At 43.8% G+C, this 16,677-nt stretch overlaps 1 protein-coding gene across 2 annotated transcripts in view; it reads left to right on the forward strand.

Annotated features, from left to right (window-relative positions):
- GNAO1 (G protein subunit alpha o1) overlaps positions 1–16,677 on the forward strand; it is a 168,824-nt gene that overhangs the window by 396 nt on the left and 151,751 nt on the right. The gene's annotated exons all lie outside the window — the stretch shown is intronic.

A 16,677-nucleotide genomic window follows, 5' to 3' on the forward strand; every position in this document is an offset into this window, starting at 1 on the left:
GTCCCTGTGGCATTGGGATTTGTACTTTTATTAAGAATAATTTTTAAATCGTTTTTATTACCTTGCTTACTCCACATTGCTCTCCAGGCCTGTTTTTTAATTCGTTCACACACACACACACACACACACACACATACCCCTATATTTGACTCCCCTCCCCCACTCCCTACGTTGGTTCTGGGTCCTCCACCCCAACTCCTGGGTGGGTGTTTTTTGGGAGGGGGAAGGGGAGCGCCTGTAGTTGTATGAATGACAGTGTCCGCCATATTGATCAGAACATCACACTATTGGCATGATTATGATCATTACTCTTGCTTGTGGAATATTTTCTGTGTCTCACTGCCTCCATTTCTGTCTGTGTCTCTGTTTCATTCTGTCTCTATTTCTTTCTCCTCTTCCCTCCATACCTCCCTATCCCCCAAGGTCCGTAATCCCACTTCCCCCTGCTCTTTTCCTGGGGCAGTGATTTTGAACTTGGCTAACATGGAGGGGACCCAGCCCTAGACTGGGGTGGAGGATCAAGTGTCTGCTGTTCATGCTTTTGGTGCTGAATTGGAGGCTGTGGTTTCTACATCCCCTGGCACCCCCCCCCCCCGAAAAAAAAGAGGGCCAGGGTTAGGGGAGGTGTCGTGTGCTAGGGGAAGGAGTGGGTTTCCAAACGTAGGTGACGGGCACAGTTTTATCCAAACTGTGGATAAGTAGAGGTGGAAGGGGGAGGGAAGCTGCCTGTGAGGCTGAATGTCCGCCCCTTGCTGCCCCCAGCTCCTCTCCCACCCTCCCAGCATTGCTCTCCTGACACCCGCAGTTTTCGTTCGCTTCGTGGCCTTTATCAGTGTATTTATTTACACTCTGCATAGGCCGTGTTCCATGTAATCTACCCACAATGCGGATTTCAGGCCCCACTTGCCGCCGCCCCCTTCTGCCTTAGCTATCAGTTTCCCCTCCTAATTAACTGGGGGTGGATTTGAGTGATGGTTGAAAATTAAAACAAAATGGGATATTCCTTCCCTTCCACACTTTCTCAATAAGGAGCTTCGCCCCTCCTTTCCACTTGCAGGCTCGCTTCTTGCCCTATCCATTCGGCAGTTCCTGGTGAGCCCACAGGCAGCTTTGCTTGGGGAGGGGGTGGCCGGCAGCGAAGGGGTGTGCGCCCTCCGGGCCTCCTGTTTCGGTTGGCCTGTCAGTTCGAGACGGAGGAGTTCGTTAAGACCGTTTAGCGAAGATTCCACGTCGCTTTGCTGTGACACCTTCGTGCACACACAGCTCCTAATTAGGGGTTGCTGTGCAGTAAACAAAAATGATTATTTTTCAACTTGACAGAATAGCCGAAATAATTGCATCGCGTAGGGAAACAATGGAAAATAAAAACCCTTTTCGTGGGAAGGTGGGAGTGGGAGACGAAGCATGCTTGCGGTTTCAGAACCAAGATGCAAAAAATCTTGCATGTGTAACAGGCATGACAAGCGGGTTCTAGGCGGCGCCATGATGGTAGGGAGTAGCGACTCGGAGACAATTTTCCCATCTGCTTGACATGTTCTTATTTTTGTTGGAGAGCTCCCTGGGGCTTTCTTCGCAGAGGCCCCCTCGGTTCACCGCACCCTTCTGAGCCAAGGGTAATTTAGCTTGGGGCTTCTCTTGAGCTTGTGCAACCCAAATTGATGGGGAGGCGGGGCCTGGGGAATTGCTCTTTGCAACAAGGTGCATGTTGCATCTGTCTGGAGCCCTTGCAGATCTGTAAATGCAAGCCGCGCCACCCTTTTCTCCCGAGGGGGGACGTTTTAAAACTTCAGAAGTCTGTAATCAGCAGTGGCGGACTCGGAGCCCAGTAGAAGCCCCAGCCACCCGAGCTGGATGAGGTTTCAGGCGTTGCAAGTGGTGGACAGCGCCCAGCCGAGGCCGGAAAAGTCGATGGGGCTCAGTTCGGCGACGCTCGGCTAGGTTCGGTGCGGTCTGGGCGCGGGGCTCGGAGGGAGTCGGCGGTGTTCGGAGCCGAGTCGGTGCTCCGGCGGAGAGAACCGAGCCGCTTCGGAGGGGGTCGAAAGCATTCGGAAATGCTCGAGGGAGGGGAGTGCGCAGGAGGGGAAGAAGGAGGGGGACAGGCCAGAGTCTGCAAATTAACTTTGCATCCGCCAAAGCAACTGCTTTTCCTGAACATGCCCCATAAATTAGGTTGATTTAATGAGAAGTTTAAAAATATATACTGAATCCCCCAAAGGGGTGCCTCGCTTTTTTTTATTCAAAGAGAGCTGAGCTCTCTGAGGAAATAGGTGTGCCACTTTAGGATGAAAATTCCTAGTTATGTACTGGGCAGGAAATCTTAAATGAAGGCTGGATGTAGACTTCCCCAGGAAAGTCCTATGTGTCTTGTATTTGGTTACACCGAGGAGCGGGGAAAATGAAGTGAGTGATGTTTGAGATTGTTAAATCAGAAATCAGAGCATTTCTTCTCTTTCCCTTCTCCTTTTTTTTTTTTTTTCACCCTTACAGGACACATTTTTCAAGAAAAATGTCAGGAAAACAGATTTTGTAGGTAAAACAATTTTTTTTTTTTAAATCACAATACACCAACTCTCTTTAGGAAGTAGGGTAGGTCTGTTCAAAAGGTCCATCCCAAAGGTTTCTGGTCCCTGGTTTGCCACAAGGGACCCTGGCGTCCTGTCCTCCTGAAGCATTCATGAATGGCAGCTTTCCCTGTGAGCCCTCCAGCTTGGCTTGAAATACATCAGATCAGGGCTTTGTGCCAAGCTGAATGCAGGACTTGTTTTGTTAACCACAAAATGTGGGATTGGTGTCACTGTATCCTAGTAACACATTTTTTTGAGTCCTCCCTTGCAGAGATGGTTTTTGAGATGGCCACTTGACTGAGAGTCAGTTTGAGTCAGGAGAATTCTACTGTGGATTGGGCCAGACCCGAAAATCTAGGTGGCATTTATAGAAAGCAGTTTCCAACTTCCTTGTGCAATACAATTGGTGACCAACCTATCAGGCCATATGTACAGGTTAGTTAGGAAGCTGTGTTGTTTCACCTGGACAGATGAAATTCAACAGAGAGCCCTCTTTAGGTTACACCCTGTGATAACCCAGTGATTTCCTAATGGGGGGCTGCAGTCTAATAGCTCAGCACATTGGTTTGAGAGGAAGAATATGGATATTCAGATATCACTGAATAAAACTCCTTTTATTTAGCATTTCCAGAAGAGCAAAGAGTCATTCCATTGAGCCTGTGTTCTCATCGTTGTTGTGGTGTGCTAATTAGAAGAAACAGCCTTCCATATATTCCCATAGTAACTGAGGTGAAATAATAAAGGACTGGCTGGCAGTTGCTATTTAGAACAAAGGGTTAACATCTTCATCAGCCTAGGAACATTGCAGAGATACTGATAGAAAGTTCTTCTGCTTGATACGTATTGTAAGGGGAAACGTGCATCTTCTTAAGAGATACCAGTTTAGAGTGTCATTTGAAAAGCCTGATTCTCAGTACTTATATTAAAATTTTTATTTGAACATAGTGTTTTGGGTTCCCCCTGCCTTGCGTGTGTGATTGTGAATTCACGTTAGGGAGCTCTGTGTCAGACAATCCAAAACATTTCAGTACTGAGAAATAAACAGTGATAATTGAGACAGCACAAATATAATTTTATACATACCATGTGTGAGTAATCAGTGACTCTTTTTTTGCATGGCATTTTAAATAATTTTGCTTGTTAGGGGGTTGTGACCTCACCTGTGATACAGCCTCATCATTTTGTAGTCAGTCAATAAGACTCTGAGTTATTCAGACTAATCAGAAAATTTTTAAAGAACTGTCCATTTTATTTAATTACCAGACCCTTACCAAGAAATCCCATAACAAGTTGTCATTTTATGAGGTGTAGAATTGACAGAATATCACTTTAAGTGACTTCCCAGTTCTGAACAAATAGTGACACCCACTTGGACCACGTACCTGGTGAAAATGTAAAATGGACTGTGGAGTTGCTCTGGGAGCCACAATTTGCCCTCATTCGAGGTGCTGAATTTTCTGTAATGTTAAGTTCAGGCTATCTGTCTCTGGAGCATTAAGTGGAATTTTTAGAAAGGGAGTTCGAAGGTGGCCATGAGGCATTGCATGCTAGCTGGTAGTCTTTACCGAAATGGGCACAATAAAATCGAGCACTTTGGTTGTGCGTCCATGCCCACAGTACCTGCTTAGTGCCATTTTAAAACAAATTTAAGAATTTGCCTGATGAAGATGTCATTGCTCATACAAATATTCCAGCCAGACAAGTGGGATGTGATTCAGAGAACAGACCCTACCCTGTCAGGAAAGGCTGTCTTAAAAGGTCACCTGTCACCAAAAAGCTGATGGCTTTTTCCTCCCAGCTGACCCTGACTTTGTAATTAGAGTATCTACTGTTTGGTATGGGTTCAGGGCAAGCTTGCATTCTTCACTTGATCTTAGCCAAAAGACTGAGAAGCGGTCAAGCTTGCATTCTTTCAGCACAATGCTCTTCAGCACCTACTAAACGACAGGCATTAATGGAGGTGAATAGCAACCTACAGCCATTACTCCATGAAAGTGCGTCTGTCTAAAAGGACATTTCCCACACTTGCTCGCAGGGTCGCACGTTGGGGTAGTATTCCACTGAGAGCCACTCTTCTAGATTTGTAGACTTGTTATTTCTGCAGTCATCTTGATGGCTGCTTTGCCTCCCTCCCTTCGTCCCTCTCTATGTTTATTCAAATGGATGCACCTTGCTCTCTGGAGACAGCAAGAGCGCGAACGGAATGTCAGATCAAGTAGCAGATGAGTTCTCTTTTCCTGATGGATGGTGCTGTCTCCCTCCTTACTGTGCACTGAGCTGTAAATACCAGCAGACCTTCCTGCCAGAAGAGTGGCAAATGGTTCACCTGATCTCCTCAGGAGTCAGCTGTGGAATTCTTGAGCCTGGGTTACCTATTGGATTCTAAAGTAGAACCTATATGCTTGTTGAAAAGGGTTGTTGCCAGTTAGATTAAATGGGTGAAGCTTCATGAGAACCAACATGGCTGGAAAAGAATGCAGAATGTCTGTTCTATGTGTGAACAGGGCTGGATTAGATTTACGATGCCCAGAGTGGGAGTGTGTCTTGTTTCTTTTAACACATGGAACTCCCAGATTATTTTGTGCTTCTTCACATGCCACATCTGCTAAAGATAGGACAAGATCACTCATGTTTTTCAGCTGCTCACAATACCCTATCTCCGTTAACACTGGAGATTTAATATGAGTAGAATGAGGCCCTATTTTTCTGATATGTGCTCAGCCCATCTGGATACTGGGACTTGACTCCCTGTCTCCTAGGGTGTTTTCATTCTCATTTCTTATGGAGCCAGACAGACCATTATCACCAGAATACATCTTGATCTGAAAGACAACAGAAAAGCTGGTGAAGAGGTGATTCCAAACTGAAAAAACAAAACAAAACAAAACACATTTTGGAAAGAGTTACCCTCAGAATTGACACTAACAGAGAAAACTTTTGATTCTGAAAAAAGAAAGTGTGCCTGTTTGTACATACCCACAGAGTGTGGGTTTACAAATGGCAGATGTTATGAGAAGAGCACTCACCTCACTTTCTTACTGATTGCATCATCTTAAAAAGCTTGAAGATGCTCAAATGAACTCCATCCTAAAAATTTCTTCAAATCTGTGTCACATTCTTATTTTCTAACATCCCTCTCATTCACACACAGCACTGATAGAAAGGAAGCTGTCCAACAGATCTGTGATTAGCACTGGGGGGAAGGAGAGGAGAGAGCAGTGGCTTGTTAACTGGTTCAGATAAATAGGTAGTTTCTTGTGTTTAGAGAAGCAGTTTAGCATGCTTCTCTAAAATTGAGAGGTGGTTAAGAGCATAGACTCTGCAAACAGGCTGCCTGGCTTCAAATCTTGGCTCTACTGCTAACTAAATATGTGACCTTAGACAAGGCACATAACATTTGGTGCCTCAGTTTCCTTACCTGTAAAATGGGACTGATAATGAAAATAACTACTAATAAGATTTTGGTGAGCATGAAATGAGTTAACATATGAAATGTGCTTTGAGTAGTGTCTAGAATGTGGAAATCATTATACAAATGTTAGCTCTAGTTTTTATTCCTTTGATTAGTGGGTGTTCCCTTCCCATGTGGAGTTCTCTTGTCAAGTAAGTATGTGGGACTTAGCCACCCTGAGAAGCAGAAAGGGGGTGCTGTGGTTCATGTTCATGGCTTCTTCCCCTTGCCTGCTCTGCAGCACCAGTTATATAACAAACTGTGTTGTCATAACTGATGTGACATTTTTGATGGCGCAGCTGCTTCAGCCCAAGAGCTGGGGTGACATTTCAAAGGGTGGGAAAGAGCACTGAACCAGGAGTCCAGGTCAGTAGCTCTGCCTCTGCCCCTCCGAGGGCTCAGTTTCCTGAAAGAGTTGGACCAGGGCTACCCCAGGCTCCCTTCCTGTTGTCAATGGTGTATGAAATTGGGAATTCCCTTCGTTTTCAGGGTCTTGATGTTCTCAATATTAAAGCATGAATTATGGTTTTATCTCGTGGGGGTGTAGGGTATCCATGAAAGTTCTTTTAAGACTAAGTTAATTGCAGAATAGCAACCTCAGCCACAAAGCTTTGTCAGGCAGGAAATTTGTAGTTCTGAGAGTCAATTTGAGAAAAACACCTCTAACCAAACTTTTCATGCAGACATGGTTCTTAAACCAAAGAGGAGGATCTGAAAGTATCTCATTAGTAAGAAACAGGATGTTTCTGGAGGAGAGAGCCAGTGACATTAGAAGAGAAGTGGTTTTCTCGTGGCTTCCAGGATGCTCAGAAGTGGAGACAGCCCTAGCATTCACCAGAGATGGCTGCATATGAAGAAACTTGCCTGGGTTAAGGTGCCTAAAACCCAGGGAGCAGAAAGATTTGCAGACTAGTAAAAGGGGAGGCTCAGGAGAACTGTATTTTAATTTTGATTCACTCTCTCATTTAACTTTGGGCAGATCATTTGGCCACCCTGGGCCTCAATTTGTTCATCTGTTAATTGGGATATGGGTTTTCACCATAGAATTTCTCAGGGCTCTTTCAGGTTTCCAGCTCTAAGATGCAGTAAATGCAAAGAGAAACTTAGAAGCCTAAAAGGCGGTGGGGAATAGTGGGAGTATTTACCACCCACAGCTTTTATCTGCTGAGCCATCTTTAGTTCTAATTTTCTTTACAGAGAAGAGGAAAAACATTGTGCTTTTCATAGCACCAAAAAATTAAAGTAAAATAAAATCCTGCAAGGCTAATAGTTGGTGCCCTGAATTTGGCCCCTTACTCTCTTGATTTGTCAACCATCCTAGAAACAAGTAGAATGGAGAAAAGAGAAAGGGAGAATAATACATAAGACTAGGATTTCATAGCTAACAATTTACCTTGGATTCTCTGCCTGTGTCTTAGCCAACAGATAGGTTTTCTGTAGAATATTGTTACTTATGAGAATAGCTTCTCCATGCTTTAAAATTGATCCTGGGGTCACCTGACCCCAGGGTCTCAGAACACTAATGCATATTGCACATTGTGAATTAATTAGGTGTTTATTTGTCTATATCCCTTGCTAGCCTGGGTGTCCCTTCCTACCAGGGCTCCCTGAAGCAAGGATGTTACTTATTTTTGCTCATAGTACAGCACCATGCCCAATGCCTGGCACAAAGGAGGTCTTAATAAACGTTAGTTAAAGAAAAGGAAGAATACGAGGTATATAAGGAGTGAACCTTATTATTCTCCATAAACCAAAATAATCATGTTGAAAGCTTTTGGTGGCCATGGAATGTGTTCATCATTTTCAGTCTATTATATTCATTTGTTTATCAACCTGTGAGCAAATGTAGTCATCAATTCCATTTTACAGATGAGGAAGTGAGGTTCAAAGAAGTAAGGTGGCTTGCTCAAGGCCACACAGCTTAATAGGTGACAGGGTTGTATTCAGACAATGATTTATCTAATTCTAAAACCTGTGTTCTTTTCGTTGTAACTCCACACCTTTCTTACTAGACCACCCCCAGTATGGGCAGTAGAGACCTGGCAGTCTACGACCTCACACCCAGATGTTGATGGTGCCAGCCGTGGTTGAGGTCAGTGGCTGAGAGAATAGAAAGTGCCTAATTGGTACTGAGTTCCTTCTGGAGGTGGTAGTAATGGTCATCATATATCACATTGATTTGGATACCAGAGTATTCCCTAGCAACCATCTGGACAGGCCTTGAGATAATTTTCCATTACCGCCTCAGAAATGGGGGCCATTTTCAGATTGCAACAGAAGAGAAGGCTCTGGCTTTGGTGGAGGCAGGTGTCTTGGAGAACTATGGAAAGACAGGATGGTAGGGGATCCATCCATCTGTCCATCCATAAGCATTTATGATTGCCTACTTTGTGGGTAGCATACACACAGTGTCATGGAAGTAGAGAGGAAGGCCTCAGTTCTTATCCTGAAGGAACTCATGGTCTGGAGGGAGCTACACATAAAAGACTCTTGCACTTCAGGTAGGAAGGGCCACAATGTCTGTATACACAGTGTGCTATGGTAGAACAGAAGGCACCTTCTCTAGGCAGGAAGTTCAGGGAAGACAGCCAAGAGACAATGGCATGTGAACCGAGCCTTTAAAACAAGTGGTAGTTCACCAGGTCGAAAAAAAGGAATGCCAGGCAGAGGGACTGGCATGTGTAAAGGCATTAAGATGTCACCACATGGAACATGCTAGGAGTGTAAAATAGTTTGATTTGACTAGAGCAAAATATGTAAGAAGAGTGTTAAGAAATGAGGAATGAAAGATTGGACAGAAACCAGATCATGAAAGGCCTTATCTATTGTGCTAAGGACTTTGGATTTTATTCTGAAGATAATGAGATGCCACCTGAGGGTTGGCATTAGATCACCTACGCAGACTGGAGGGGATCAGCTCTGGAGGTTGGGAGACCAGATGGAAAGTTACTTCTGTGACCCAGTTGGGAAAAAGATTAAGAACTAAGTTAAAGCAGTGGTAGTGTGGGTGGGGAAAGGAAACAGATTCAAGAGATATTTGGGCAGTGGAATAATTGAACTTATTTGTTGATCAGTTGGAAGAGCATTGAGGAGGAGATAAATTTTAATGAGTATGGACAAAAATGAGTCCAGGATTCCTGATTTGGGCTACTGGATGGTAGTAAATGCAGGAGGAAGAGAGAAGACTTGGGGAGAAAAGTGATGACTGCATTTGGTCATGTTGATGATTCTTGTGGATCATCCAAGTGCAGATCCTGGTAGTGGGTTAGATAGGACACACCTGGGGAGAGGGGTCAATTTGAAATTCTGTGGTGCTTTTGAGTGGTGAGAGCCATAGAAGTTGGTAACCTTAGTAGGGTGAGTGAGAAGGAGAGAGAAGGCAGGCATGCGTCTCCCGTCACACACACATTCCAGCTCCAGGAAATGAGAATAATTTAGGAAGAGGAACCTGTGAGGGAAACTGAGAAGGGGTGATCTGAGAAATGAAAAGGAAAACCCAAGGCAGAGTAGCATCATGAAAGCCAAGGAAGAAAAGACTTTCAAGGGCAGGAAGTGGTTAGTTGAGTCAGATATTTCAGTAGACAGATAAGATGAAGATTGGCAGGTGTCCATTGAGTCTGGCAAGTTGTTGGTGACCTTGGCAAGAGCAGTTTCAATAGACTGGTGGGAGAAAAGCCAAACTGCAGTGGAGTTAAGAAATGTATGGAATTGAGGAAATCCATGGAGAACCCCCCTCCCAGCCCAAAAGAAACGTGGGCTACAGAAAAAAAGGGGTGAGAGGTAAGGAGGGAGAAAGCCCTCCTGGGAGGGCTTTGCTTTTATTGTTCATTTGGCTAACATGAGAGTAGTTGGATCCATTGAGAAGTTATCCAGATCCCTGATGAATGGAAAAGTTGAAGGTATAGGAAGGAGGAAGTGGTAGAAGGAACACAACCCCTTAGGGGATGGGTAGCTTGAGCTTGACATGAACGTGCATCTCCTTCCCTAAGACAGACAGGAGGGCAGTAAGGATGGGAAGTCTGTAGAGAAATTCTAGGGCATAATGACGAGGACAGGAAGTTGAGGGAGCTCCTGCCTTAGCATTTCTTTTCTCTGTGAAGTGAAAAGAATTAAAAAGCAGCTGTGCTTATTTACTGGAGCACCAAAGACCAATAACATTTATTCTATTAAAACCACTCATTTATTCATTTATCTAATATTTGTCTCACACCTATTATACGTTAGGCACTGTTCTGGGTGCTTGGAGTGTCAGTGATGAACAAGTCAAGTCCCAGAGGAACCGGGTAATAACCTCATACACAAACAATCGGACACAGTAATTGCAGACTGTGAAAGTTTTTTCTGGGGTTACACCTTTAGGGGAGGCCTCCTACTGATCACAGAGGGATCCGATTTCTGCCTTCAGAGAGTTGCATCAGTTGGAGGAGACAAATTCGATTCTCAAAGGTGCAGAAGAGGCAGTGACGGAATTTAATTTGGACACAGGCTCAGGATTAAGGTGGGAGGGAACTGGGTGGAGAAGTGAGAGTTGCAGGGACACCGTTGTTTTACTCCGCCGAGCTTTGCTCATCGCAGGCTGCTCTAGTGGGGCTGCCCGTCACTGCCCCCTGCTGCTTGAAGAGAGAAGTAGGTTCATGACTCTGGCCTTGCCATTCACAGCATCTCATTCCTCTGGCCACAGTGATTGGCCCAGGGATGGGCATGTGACTCAAGCGAGGCCAATCATCGTCCTTCTCTGGAATTTTATAGTCACTATGAGAAAAAAGCTCTTTTCCCTGGGATCCCAGCAAGGTTCTCACTGGGCTGGAATGATGAAAGCTTGAGCTAGCTGTCTGTGGCCATGTTTCCACATCTCCATTGCCCTCTGCAAGGAGGAAGCATGCTTATCATGGGAGAGACTGAGGCTTTGGGAGACTGGAGGGCAGAAGAGAGAATGGAGAGAAGAAACAGAAAGAGAGGAAGCCAGAAAGACATCTGATGGTGATACTGGTATCTCTGAAGCAGGTTCTATGGAGCTGACAGTTATGTGAATCAATAAAACTCTTCTTTTACACAAACTGATTTGAGCTGGGATTCTGTCCCTTATAACAAAGATCACGCTGACGAAAAGCGCAAAGCCTTCCAGATCTGAACAACTAGTATGAGCTAAAGTACAGAAGCAGGCCTGGAACATTCAGGACACCACCAGGGAGTAGTGGGCAGGCTCATGTGACTGAAGAGCTGGGGTTTGTGGGAATATGAAGAGAAGTGACTGGAAAGGAAGAGTAGGGCTAGATTGTAGGGTTCCCTGATCGTTTTTCTAAGGGGTATATAGGGTGCCAAGTCAGGACAGCCTACCAGTGGGAGGCCAGAGATGAGGCTTTAGAGCAAAAAGATTTTTGTAGTCTGACCTAAGGAATTGGTAGGAAAGGCAATGAGAAGTTGGATGGGGGAGAGATTTTGGAGGCAGGAGAGATGACCCCTGGTGTCTAGTTGAATGAACATGAGAAGAAGAGAGTATATCAGAGAACTCCTCCCCATTTTGAACCTGTGAGATGGGATTTAGTTATGCCATCAAGTTAGGAAACATAGGAGCAGGGAAGAGATAGCAGAGAGAATATGGCAGGTGAACCCATAAGCATGAATTTCAGGTCCTTACAGGGTAACAGGAAATGTTCAGTTGTTTGCTTGGGAGGTAGTTCTGGCATTTAGAAGAGAGATCTGGGCTAGAAGGAAAAGTGGGCTTAGCTGCCCTTGTGGTCGGGCCATGAGAGTGGATGTGGTGTCCCTGGGGTGAGCATACATATGGCCAAGAGAGGGAGGGCCCAGGGAAGGGGCGCACCATTGTGGCAGTGAGGAAGGGAACCTTCCTTCAGTAGACCCACAGGTAGCTCCAACTGGCAAAAGGAGCCAGAGAGCCGAGGAGCAGGAGGCAAACCCAGAGCGCTCTGCCACAATGGATCCCCAGGAAGGGAATGTGCTTCAGGAATTCTGAGTGGCGAGCAGGGTTCTGTTTCATGGCATTGCCAAGTTAGATAGTACTGAGCAAAGACCATTGTATGTGAAGCTATTGCGGGCCTTTAAAAGTGCAGTTTCAGTGGAGGGAGAGGGATAAAAGCCAAACTCAAAAAATTTTTATAGTAGAAATAGGTCTGGACTGGGAGTCAAGAACCCAAGTTCTCATCCCAGCTCTGTTCCTATTTAGCTTGATGGTCCCCAGGCGAGTTCCTTAACTTCCTTAGGACTTAGTATCCTCACATATAAAATTAGGAAACTGGATTGCGTGATCTATAAGCTTCTACTCAGGTCTTGAGGTCATAATTTATATTTTCCTGTCCAGCAAAACAGATGTTCTTGTGGCAAAGGAATTTCCCTCCTTCTCCCAAGGCCACCCCCAACTGACATAATAAATTATAAAAAAAAAAATAAGCTTTCAGAACTCTAGCGCTAATTGAGAAAGGAAACTGGGACATCAGCTCAGGGAATTGTGGACACCAATGCATGTTGTGTCCATATGTACTCTCCACTGAGAATGTGAGGCCCTGTGAGGTAGGAATTTGTCTTGTAATACTGTCAGGGTTATGAGACCTGGATGGTTTGACACTCTTCCACAGGGAGAAATGCTGAAGGTGGTTCCACAGTACAAAGACAAAACAACTCCTGGGGTCCCCCTCTTTCTGAATTCACGTGGAAAGAAGGAAGGCTGTGAATCTGAGCTGGCTGTGTGCAGGAGCTCCAGCCAGGGCAGACAACAAGAGCTGGAGGGACCCATGCATTAGGAGATGGACAAGCCTGAGGGCACCAGTGGGTAAGGGCAGGAGAGGCACCCACTCTATCTCCCTGGTACTCCGTGACCTCATTGGTGGGAGGACCTTGGGGAAGGGATGGTAGAATGGTGATGTGTGGAGAGCCTAGTTCTGAGCTGTGGCCATTCTTCCTACTCTTAATTCACCATGTGCTATGGAAGGCCTGTTTCTTCTTTGAATCCTTTCCTTAGAGTTTCAACCACATGGCCCTTGCTATTCCCTGCTTCTTTGGTGTGGGTTTATTCATTCTGTGAAGGCCATTGGAAGACCAGCCATAGTTTGGCACTTTCTCAGTTTCTAGGAATAGATTCTTTACTAAGATAGACAAGCTCCCTGCCTCAAGGACCTTACAGTTTTAGAGAAGGAAGATGGTACAGGAATAATTGAAGGCAAAGGTCATTTCGTATAGTCATGTGTTCTAAAGGAGGAAACTGGGATTAAATAATGGAGAGGGACTGAGGCAGATGAGGGGTAAAAAAGCAGGTCAGGAAAGATCTGAGGAACAGGGAACAGCAGATGCAAAGGCTGTGGCACAGACAAGAGCGGAAAGAAGGCCAGTGGAGCTCTAGACCACAGGGAAGGAAAAATAGTACACAATGAGGTTAAAGAGGCAGTTAGGGCCGGGCGTGGCGGCTCACGCCTGTAATCCCTGCACTTTGGGAGGCTGAGGTGGGCGGATCATGAAGTCAGGAGATCCAGACCATCCTGGATAACAGGGTGAAACCCCGTCTCTACAAAAGTACAAAACATTAGCCGGGCATGGTGATGGGCGACTGTAGTCACAGCTACTCGGGAGGCTGAGGCAGGAGAATCGCTTGAACCTGGTAGGCAGAGGTTGCGGTGAGCCAAGATCACGCCATTGCACTCCAGCCTGGGTGACAGTGCGAGACTCCATCTCAATTTAAAAAAAAAAAAAAAAAAAAAAGAGGCAGTTAGGAGAAAATGTTCAGGGAAGGCCTGTTGGCTATGGAAGGACATTTGGGTTTCATTTTGAATGCCGTGGGAGATTGACAACTTGACCTGACTTATACATTAAAAGATACCTCTGCATCCTGGAAAAGGCAAAACCACGGGGATGGAAATTACATCAGTGGTTTCCAGGGAATTGGGTGTGGATGGAGCTTGCAAAGGGGCACAAGGGAACTTTTGTGGGTAATGTAAATATTTTCTGTCGTAATTGCGGTGATGGTTATACCACTGTGTATGTTTATCAAAAGTCATCAAACTGTATACCTAAAAAGGGTGAATTTTACGCCAAGTAAATTATACTTCAATAAACCTGACTTACAAAATACGTATTTTTTAATCAAAAAAAGAATTGCAGTAAGGCTTAACAGAATCCCTCTGGCCGCCCTGTGGAAGGTACATGGCAGGGAGCAAGTCTGGAAACAGGGACGGTTGCACAGTCCAAGCCATACGCCCCCTCAATACTGTGCTTACAATTCAGCCTGTATTATGTGCTGTTCCCAGTGGCTTCCTTACATCAGCTTATTGATGTGTGTTCCTAGTTTTCCTGTTTACCTAGCTTTTCCTTCAAAACTGGTTTGAAACCTCAATGTGGATAGAAACCATCTGCTTCTTTTGTATGCGCCCATGGGAGATGCTTATTACATATTACTCTCCTTACATTTAAGTAGTCTTTAACATTTGCAAGCAATTCATGATCTCCTTTGAGCCTTACAACATCAGGCTGCACATATGTTACCATGTTCCCATTTTACAGATGAAGAAACTGAGGCAAAAATAAGTCAGTATAGCAGTGTGAAAGAAGCATGAACTTTGGAGATTTTGGCTTTGCCATTTGTTGGCTATCAGTGTGATTTGGGAAAATTATTCAGTCTCTCTGAACCTCAGTTTCCTGATTGTTAAGAAAAGACCAAAAAATAAAAAATAAACACACTGCAGATACACTGTGAGGAGTAAGTGAGATAACACAGCTAAAAGCAGGTAGCGGATAACTGAAATTCCCTAAATGGTAGCTATTTGTATCATTTTTGCTATCAGAGAAAACATGATTTATTTAAGGTGATGTGGCCAGTACATGGTAGAACTAGAGCCTAGTTTTTCTGATTCTAGGTGTGTTTCTCTTTCCATCACACCACTCAGAACATTCTTAATTGTTATCAATTAATTGGTCCAGGGCTAACTACTTTTTACCAACTCAGATGCTTAAATACAATTGTTGATTTTTCAGCAAATATTTATTGAGCACTCACCATATGTTCAACACCGTTGTTGACACAGGATATAATAGTAAGTCAAAATAGGCTCCACCTCTGCCCTTACAGTTAATAAAGCAGAATGGTGAGGGAGGACCTACCTCAGTGTGGCGTCTGGGAAGACTTCCTAGGGGAGGTAACATTGACACTGTCTTTAAAAGAAACATTTTTGTTGTGATGTAGATCAATATACATGCAAAATGTGCATTAATCTTATATGTTTTACAGATTTTTAAAAAGCAGGCACTCAGGTAACCATCACTAGGTAAAAAAGTAGGACATTGCTAGCACCCAAGAATGTCCCTAAATATTCCTTTTTGATCACAGCTCCCTGCCTCACTCCTTACTACCTTAACTTTCATGGTAGGTTTCATGCGTCCTTGCCTTTCTTTAGAGTTTACCACCTACATATGCATCCTCTAATCATTTAGTCTAGTTTCTCCTGGTTTTGATATAATTGGAATCATGCTATTTGTATCTTTTCTTCAGTATTATGTTCATAATATCCCAGTTGTATGTAGCTGGAGTTGATTTTCATTGCTATATAGTATTCTATGGTATTCATTTTATGAATATTTTTAATTTTCCTATGTAGCATTCATAAATATTAGTGAATATTCATGAATATGCTATATATTATTCTTCACTTCATTGCTATATAGTATTCTTTGTTACAGACCAGATGTGACTATACTGTAATTTATTTATCCATTCTACTGTTGATGTGGCATTTTATCATTTTGAGTTTGGAGCAGTTATAAAAGATGCTGCTATCAATGTGTGTGTGTGTGTGTGCACGTGTGTGTGTCTATTCTGGGGCACATGCATTTGTGAAGGGTTCTTTGAAGAGGAATTGCTGGGAATCTTCAACTGCATTAGATAATATACAGTGTTTTCCAAAGTGGTAATTCCATTTTTATACTCACGGTAGCAGAAAGAATTTCTGTTATTATAAATTCTTGCTGCCAATATTTGGTACTGTCCGATTTTTTCAATTTTACCAAACCAATAGGCAAGTAGTAGATCTCATTGTGGTTTTACTTTACATAGTCTAGATTGCTAAAGAGGTTGAACAGCTTTTCATATATTTATTGGACATTTGGATTTCCTCTTTTGTGAGGTACCTGTTCTTTTGCCACTTTTTAAATTAGGTTGTAATTTTCTCATTAATTTGTAGGTGTTCTTTATATGTTGTAAATACTAGTCTTTTTTGTTTTTTTGTTTTTTGTTTTCATTGCAAATATTACCTCCCACTCCCTGGCTTGTCTTTTCACTTTGTTAATGGTGTTTTGTGCTAAACAGATATTTCTCTTTTTTTAATGTAGTCATTCTTTCAGTCTCCTTCTTTTTGGTTAGGGTTTTTTTTGTGTGTGTCCTATTTAAGAAGAAGTCTTTCCTTATCTCGAGGTGCAAAGGCTACCCTCTACTTCCTGCCTCTTTAAAAAGCTTCGGAGATTTGTTTTCTTTTCTATTTAAGTGTTTAATTTACCTGTAGTTGATTCTTGTGTATGATGTAAGTTGTTTTTTCTCTAATGGATACTCATTGGTCCCAGCTTTCTGTCACTGTTCTGTGGGGCCACCGCTGTCATAGGTTAAGCATGTATGTGATAAGCATGCAAGGACCTGTTTCTTGGCTCGTATAGCATCCCATTGGACTC

The sequence above is a fragment of the Pongo pygmaeus genome, chromosome 18 (assembly GCF_028885625.2).
Source record: "Pongo pygmaeus isolate AG05252 chromosome 18, NHGRI_mPonPyg2-v2.0_pri, whole genome shotgun sequence".
NCBI lineage: Eukaryota > Metazoa > Chordata > Mammalia > Primates > Hominidae > Pongo > Pongo pygmaeus.